The following is an 8,447-nucleotide window of genomic DNA, read 5'->3' as shown; positions in this document are numbered from 1 at the left end:
TGTGTTGCTGCCTTGTGGTTGTTCACTCCTCTCTTTGTTGGGGCAGAGTAGTAGCAGTATTGCACGTCGCACTGGAAACGAAAATGGGGATCCCTTTGCTCCTCCCTCATCTGCCTGTTGAGGATGCACGTGTGATTGCTTGGCCGGATAGTCAGTACCAGATAGCACCCTGCACACATGTTCATATATTCGTTGATTTTCTTGTTGTGGGCTTCCTTTAGATGTCGGACTAATGATTGCTTGCAGCCAGACCACCCCGATGATGCTCATTCCCATGGGCATCCCTGCGTCCTCTCTGTGCATTTGAAGGATGGTGGTGCAGGGAACCATATGGTCAGCATTCGGTTTCTTCTTTCCGGCTGCCGATCCCCGCTCGGGCGGGGGAGAGCATCCATTCCCCCGCCGTCCGTTGAGTCAGAGTCTCCGCCGCTCCCACCGATTTGTACTGGCTCGCCTGTCGCAGGTGTTCCGGCTCTCCATCCCACATCTTCTCCTTCGTTTCTTCCTCTTGGCCCTTCGTCGTCCATCTTGCCTTACCCACACGAACACCCACACACACATGACAACCCCCTTACCAGGGTGTACCTGCACTATCACGGTATTCCTGGAGGATCGGCCGAGAGTTGTGTACCGACCTCCCTTTCGCCATCACAAACCCACTCGATCGCAAGGTGATGGTTTACCGGGGAGGGACTTTGGGACGAATACACTTCTATGAGTGCAGGTCCCTCAGCCAGTACGAAGTAAGGAAGTACAGAGAGGAGGGAATAGCCACGTGTGAGAAGCACCCACGTGGGGTCCCGTGGGACCAGGTTTGGGGCTTTGCAGGCCCCCCCGGTATGTTTCCTCTCACTGCATGGTATTAGTAATAACCACAGCAATGGAGAAATACCGGGTTCCCTGCTCGCCACCTAAAACAACAAAGGAGTAACTCTGTTACTTTCACTCCCAGAAAGTCCAAATCTGTGCTCTTCCTTCTATGTAAAAAAGAACACTGATTATGTACTCTCCATTAAGCTGATAAGAACAGATACTACACTTTGATCTTAGCCAAAAGGCCGAGAAGCAGGTCCCGCAACTAGTACTAAGTATGGAAGTAGCAAAAGAGAGAAATAAGAATATATACTACACTTTGATCTTAGCCAAAAGGCCGAGAAGCAGGTCCCGCAACTAGTACTAAGTATGGAAGTAGCAAAAGAGAGAAATAAGAATATATACTACACTTTGATCTTAGCCAAAAGGCCGAGAAAGCGATTCCAAAGCTGATGATGATGATGATGATGATGATTATACGGAGAGAAGAGAGTAGTGGCTCTGAGAGTGGGAGAAGGGTATAGTACAAGGTAAAGTTTAGAAGTGGGAAGTAGAGGAGAAGGTTAACAGCAGGTGGGCTATCCACCTTGCGGAGACGGGTTTTTTTGTCTTCCGTAACTGTGCTGCGTTAGAGGTTCTTGGGGTTAGGGAAGGCCGGTCTCAGCCAAGCTAAGCTAGGTTGTTCTAAGTTGTCCTGAGGGCATATTTTGTTAGGGGGGGGGGGTCTCTCCAGGTCCTTGTGGCACTGGAGGGATGATCCCCATCTTTAGTTATTTTTATTGTTATTTTTTATTGTTATTTTGTTGTTATTTTGTATATAGAGGCTCTGGTTCTTCGTTATCATTTTTCCTGCTTCTAGGCCACCATCCGTGCGATGTGTTGTTGTTTTCCTCAATTAGTTGGTTTAGTATGGGATCCTGTTCTTGCTGGATATTTTCCCATATTACATTTGCTTGGGTGTGTATTCTGATGTTGAGTGGGTCTATGCCGTGTTCTGTGTGTATGTCTTGTACTGTTTGTGTGTATGGTGGTTGGTGTTTTGCCGCTCTTCTGAGGGCTATATTTTGCACTGCTTGATATTTGAGTTGATTGGTTCTTGAGATTGTGTTCAGAGGTATCGGGGGGTATTCTAAGTGTGGTCTGATCAGTGCTTTGTATAGGTGCAATTGCGTGTTGGTTTCCAATTGGCGGAATCTTTTGAGCTTAGTAAGTTGTGATCTTGCCATAGCTAATCTTTCGTTAATGTGGGGTGTTATTCCGCATCTGGATATCTTGAGTCCTAATGTTTTTCCCTTGGCAGCATATGGTATTTGTTGGTTGTTAACAATAATAGGGCATGGTTTTGTTTTTGCGATGTGAATTATTTGGAGTTTTTGTACATTGGTTTTTATCTTCCATTTACGTTCATAGTCGTTTATTACCTCTATTTCTCTGCATGTTCTAATAGCCATCATTTGTTTGGACTTTCCCGGGTACCTGACTATCTGTGTTACATCGTCTGCGTAAGCTATGTATTCTGATTGACGTGGTTGCGGCATATCTGCCGTGTATACAGTGTATAACGTCGGCGATATATTACTGCCTTGGGGAACTCCGCTATGAAGGATGAAGGTTTGTCCTAGATGGTTGTCGATTATTAATTTGGCCTGTCTGTTATCTAAGAAATTACATAATAGTGCTGTGATATTGGTAGGCATGTCCAATTTGATTATTTTTAACTTCAGTCCTTCATGCCAGACTTTGTCAAATGCTTTTGAAACATCTCTCAGAATTATATTGCATTGGTCTCTGTTACTTGCAGCATTTGCAATTGATTCATATATTAGAGCTATTGCTGTGTTGGTTCCTCGGTGTTTTCGAAAGCCGTGCTGTCTCGGGTTATATTTGTTTTCTTGGTCTAGAAAATTTCTCAGTCTGTTGTTGATTATTTTTTCCAATATTTTACCAGGTGTTTCCAATAATGATATAGGTCTGTAGTTTTCTGCTTGAGTATGGTTCTTTCCTGCTTTCGGAATGAGTCTGATTTTGGCTAATTTAAATTTGGTAGGGAAAAAGCCAGTTGCAAGTGAGGCATTGTATATATTTTTGAGCTGTTCGATCATAGACTGAGGAATGTTTTGAAGTACGATTTTATTAATTTGGCTTATGCCAGGTGCTTTATTCTTGAAACTTGCTATTGTTTTTGCAATATAATTTTGAGTTAATGGGGCAATTATTGGGTTGTTTATGTCTAATGAGTTGAGGTTGATTTTATTGGTAGGTTTCCATTTCTCTGTGTTCTGGCTCAAATATGTTTTAGTTCAATTTTCAATTTCAATTTCAATTGTTTATTCCTTGATAGAGGAAGCGGGATCCTAGTGCTGTCACTAGGTACCCCTGTACAATGACACCAGAATCATCTGGCAAGTGTGAAAAGTATATACAGTATAAATATTATAAAGGGGCTTACTAAAGCCTAAGGAAGGAAGGATGTTCCTTTAACACATAATCAATATTATTTTCAAAATATCTGGCCAGTATTGGGAGGATCATCGTGTCTCCGTCAGGGGGTCGTGGAGTGGTGGTCCAGCAGGGGTCACGGAAGCGTTGTGTGTGGGGACATCTTAGGATTGAAGAAAAAGTGGTGAAACTGAAATACAGTAGGAGTAGAAAGAATCTGGGCTCAACCAGATCGCTTCATCTTTCTTATTGGTGTTTTGTCTTTGTTCTGCTCCCTTGGGTCGTCAGACCTTTGTATTAATATTGGTTTATTTATATAATGCTGCTTATTATTATTATTTTTATTATTGTTGGAGTTAGTGAGCCCGCCCAGGTCCTTGTGTAACTGGGAGGGTAGTCACATTTGTTTTTTATTTATTTTTTTTTTGAGGTGTTAGTTAAGTGTTAGTTGTGTTAGTCTAAAGGTACACTGTATGGAGAGGCCTGCCAGGTTCTTAGTGGAGCTGGTTGGTCACTCATCTTTATTCCTCAAGTAATGTTTTATGTAGAAATGTGTATATTGAGGCAGGAGGTGGTTCAATTACTTTTTCCTGGCTGATATAGCTGGGAGGGTAATCACATTATTATATATATATATATATATATATATATATATATATATATATATATATATATATATATATATATATATATATTTTCTTTCTTTTTTTCTTTTTTTTTATGGAGTTAGTGAGCCCGCCCAGGTCCTTGTGTAGCTGGGAGGGTAGTCACATTTTTTTTTTTTTTTTTTTTCTCTTACTAAGATGTTAGTTCAATGTTAAATGTTAAATGTTAAATGTTAAATATTAGTTATGTTAGTCTAAAGGTACATTGTATGGAGAGGCCTACCAGGTTCTTGTGGAGCTGGTAGGTCACTCTCATCTTTTATTCTCTCTATTAATGTTTTATATGTATATTGGGGCAGGAGATGGTTCAATTACTTTCTTCCTGGCTGATTTAAACCAACTGTGTTCTTGGAATCCTTCGTTGTCTATATTATTTATCCAGTTTTGATATGTTTCTGTGTTAAGTTCAGTCACTTTTTTCCAAATATTTACAGCTTTGTTGTGTATATCTACATTGATTGCTAAGAGGTTTGCTCTCTTGTGTAGCTGTTCATTATTGATGTGGTCTGTATATTTTATGTTATATATAAATCTGAGGGCTATATTTTGTACTGTTTATAACCTTTTAATGCACGTTTTACTAAGGGTGTTCAATGGGATGGGTGGGTAGTCCATAATTGATTTGACAAGGGCATATAAATCTTTTGTTATTAATGCTAAGGTTCCATCTTTTATATCCTCTTTTTGTTTAATCCAAGATCCTACCTTCAGTGTCGTATGGTATAGTTCCTGGTCGACTATTACTGACTTGTTTTAATCTTGGCTATTGCTATTATCTTGAAATTTGTTCTATTTGTCCTGATTTTCCATTTTTTCTCAAAATCATTTATGTTTTTATCGCCTTACCGTGTAGAGTGCCAAATTGAGCTGATTTTCCTGGGTATGATACTATTTGAGTAATATCATCAGCAAACATTACATATTCACTAAAGGGGGTAGGTTGAGGTGTGTCTGAAGTATAAATTGTATATAGTGTTGGGGAAAGGCATCCTCCTTGAGGTACTCCACTCTCAAGATTAAACATAGTTCCTAAAAAGTTTCCAATTTGAATTTGTGCTCTCCTATCATCTAAATAGTTACACAATATTCTTAGCAAGTATTCGTTAAGTCCCAGTTTTAATATTTTAGATTTCAAGCCTAAATGCCAAACTTTATCAAAAGCCTTAGAAACATCCCTTAAAATTATATTGATCTGGTTACCCTTGTTTTTTTCTATTGCAATTATTTCCGTTATTGTAGCTATTGCAGTTAGGGTATTTCTATTGGGCATAAATCCATGTTGTCTGTTGTTAGTTTTCCCATGTTGTGTTAAAAAGGCTATAAGTCTTGAATTTAATATTTTTTCCAATAGTTTCCCAGTAATTTCTAATAAAGATATTGGCCTGTAGTTTAATATTTCCTTATTGTCCTTACCCTCCTTAGGAATAAATATCATTTTAGCATATTTTAGTTTGTCTGGAAAGTAACCAGTTATTAAGCATGCGTTATAAATGTTTAATAGTGTATTTAAATGTTTTCAGGTAGATTCATGATCATATTTCGTGTAATACCTGTGAACCCAGGGCTTTTTTCTCTTTAAATTTCCTCATAGACAGTGCATCATTTCTCCCATGGTTATTATTATTTGATTATTATTAGGTAATAAGTTATAGTCTATATATTGCCTTGGGGTGATTCTATGTATGTGTCTTCCCATTTCGTCTTCTATCCTTCTTCGTGTTCACTATCAAAATCTTCATTTTCCTCATCTGATATTTAAAAAACTTTTACCCATTCCCTTTTGAATGCTGACTCTTGTTCATTTTCCTCGTGCAATTTTGTTCCATTTTGGTCTTTAATGTATGGTGTTTTTTGCTTGTTGTGCCCCATCATCTTGTTTATGGAAGGCCAAAATGTTTTTGTGTCTTTAGTCATGTCAGCCGCCATTATAATATCATTCCATTTTTTATTGTTTGCTTCCTTACATGCGTCTCTTAATTTTATCTGTAGTGGTATCTGTGTCGTATATAGCCATCTGTTACTGCCGTGTCTTTCCATATACCTGTTTATTTCATTGTAATAGGTCTGGATTAATTTAACTTCTTCTGGTAGTCTGCTGTTGGGTAATGTTCTAAAGTGTGAAGTAGGAGTGTGTTTGGTTATAGATGTTTTTATTGCTGAGTGCAGTCTGTCCATTTCTGAGTCTATATCTTCTGTTGTTTTCCCTTGTAGGTTAATCGAGTGGTGTGATTACTTGTCGTCTTCTTTTTTGAAGCTGTCCCAGTCTGTTTTACTCATTTTCAGCTCCCTTTATTGGTATTCGTATGGGGCTTTGTTGGACAGGTGTTAGTATAATTGGCAGATGCACTGCTCGTAAGAGGTCCTTGTATTATATGGTAATTGAAAAAGGCTTTGTTGTTGGTAAAAATTTTGTCTGGTGTCGATTGTGTATTGTGATTTCTCCAGGTTGGAAAGTTAGGACCTAGATGATTGATTTTCCTTAGGTTTATTAATTGATTAAGGGCGTTTCCCACGGCGTTATTATTTGTATTGTCGAAAATCCTGTGTCTGGCGTTAAAGTCTCCTAAGATGTACATCGGATGACTATTGTTAGCCAATTTTAATAGGTCTTCTATAGGTAAGTAGGGTCGTCTCGGTGGCAGATAAGTAGTAGCAATAATTACGTCTCCTTGAGTTGTATTTATTTTTATTGCTACAAATTCATCCTGGAAGTCATCGATTAGTTTAAATTTTAAGTTTCTTTTAACCGCTATAGCTACTCCGTCATTTTTCTCGCCCGATTTATTTCTTTGGCTTACATAATAGTTTAAGAATTTTATGTTGTTGTCTTCTGTCTCACCGTGACTGTTTATTAGTATAATGTCAGGGTCCATTTCTTGATATATATTACTTAGGTTAATTCTCTCGGTCTTCCAGTTTCTTACGTTGTGTTGCATTATTCTTAAAGTTCTTACTGTTTGTCTATTATCCATTATTTCTTATACTTGGATTGTGGCAGTTGGAGTGGAGACCTATCGTCCTGTTTCCCGCTTCTGACTCTTCTAAACTCTGACGGGTCTACTATTTTAAAGTCATTGGTCGTAATCTTTAGTTTGTCCGTAGTAATTAGTGACCAGACATAATCTTCACTTAGGGATTTTTCTTGATATGTCCACTTGTATATCCCTCCTTCACAGTTTTTTTACTATTGTCCCTCCTGTTGGTCTCGATGTTGGGATTCCATGTTTTGTTGTAGTGATAACTTTTAATCCAATTTCTTCAGCAGATTCAGGTTGTATATTGTGATCAGTTTCCATCTTATCTTCTCTCCTCCTACTCCTTTGTCTTATAGTCTGTCCTTTTGTTATTTCTATTTTCTCTTTGTCACTTCTAGTCATTTGTCTGGGATCTCTATCAGTCGCTTGTGTTCCTTGTGTATCAGCTGTTGCTCCTTGCTCAAACCTTTGTTTGTCTAGCTGTAGTCTTTCTCTCAGTTCGCTTGCATATGTTGCCTGAAATAGTTTTTCGGATTGTGGATTCTCTGGAAATATCATCTCTGGTAGGTTATTCAATTTAAACATTTTCCTTAATTCCTCGTTGTATGATCCGGGTGCAATGATATTGTGCAAATGTGCATGGATCATACTAATCATTACCTTATCATGTATTGGCTCACTTAGGTTTAATACTGTGGATTCTGGTCTATGAGCCTCTTGGACTGCTCTCTTTGCTATTTCGACGTATGTCGTATCCTTCTTGTCTTGTTCCTTTTTCCTTGTTTCTTGTTCCTTGTACTTTATCATGTGTTTTTTTATTGGGCATGCCATTGCTAACGTCCTATGTCCTATGTATGCATTCCCGTTTCTCTTACAGTTGAGACAGCCAACATATGTATTCTTACATTCAGTGTAGGTATGGTCGTCGCCTGCACAATCTGAGCAGTACTTTTTCTCTTTTTCCGGACAGTCTGTCGTTGTGTGTTCTTCATATTTGTAGCAGGAGAAGCAAGTTTGCAGACTGATGAATGTCTCCTTCTTTATTTGATGTGGTGTGACTGACATGTTGAATATTAGAAAGCCCTGTTGTAAAACTTTCTCAGCCATTGACACTTCTTCAAAAGTAATCTTAAAAACATGAGTATAGTCCTTTATCTTAATGACTTCTTCAATCTTCATCCACCTATTTTAGCGTTCCAGTTCATCTTTCAGGTCTTCCGATGTCTTCCTCCCGATCTCTTGGTCGACTTGACGAACAAAAACTGATCTTTTTGCTTTTTGTTCTGGTGGCATGAAACAATAAGGCCTTCATTGTAAAATATATCTCTTGCTTCTTTTGAAAGGATTTTATCTGAATCAAAGTCATCTTTACAGATTACTTTAAAACCTTCATTGGTGCTGAATATTCTTGTTAGTGGGACTTGCAGTTTGCTGTAAGTGATTTCTGCCACTTTTCCCCTTCCAATAGAGTGTCCCTTATCTCTATGTTTTATTCTAATGCTAGTTGTCATCTTCTTGATAACATCTAATCCTACCTATAACACAGGGCTCCTGC

At 38.5% G+C, this 8,447-nt stretch overlaps 1 pseudogene; it reads right to left on the bottom strand.

Moving 5' to 3' along the window:
- Window positions 1-950: 950 nt before the first annotated feature.
- On the bottom strand, window positions 951-1,070 carry LOC121879725 (annotated as a pseudogene).
- Between the last annotated feature and the right edge of the window lie 7,377 nt (window positions 1,071-8,447).

This window comes from Homarus americanus, unplaced genomic scaffold (genome assembly GCF_018991925.1).
Source record: "Homarus americanus isolate GMGI-L3 unplaced genomic scaffold, GMGI_Hamer_2.0 scaffold39703, whole genome shotgun sequence".
NCBI lineage: Eukaryota > Metazoa > Arthropoda > Malacostraca > Decapoda > Nephropidae > Homarus > Homarus americanus.
This window is presented reverse-complemented; position numbering and strand designations above follow the sequence as displayed.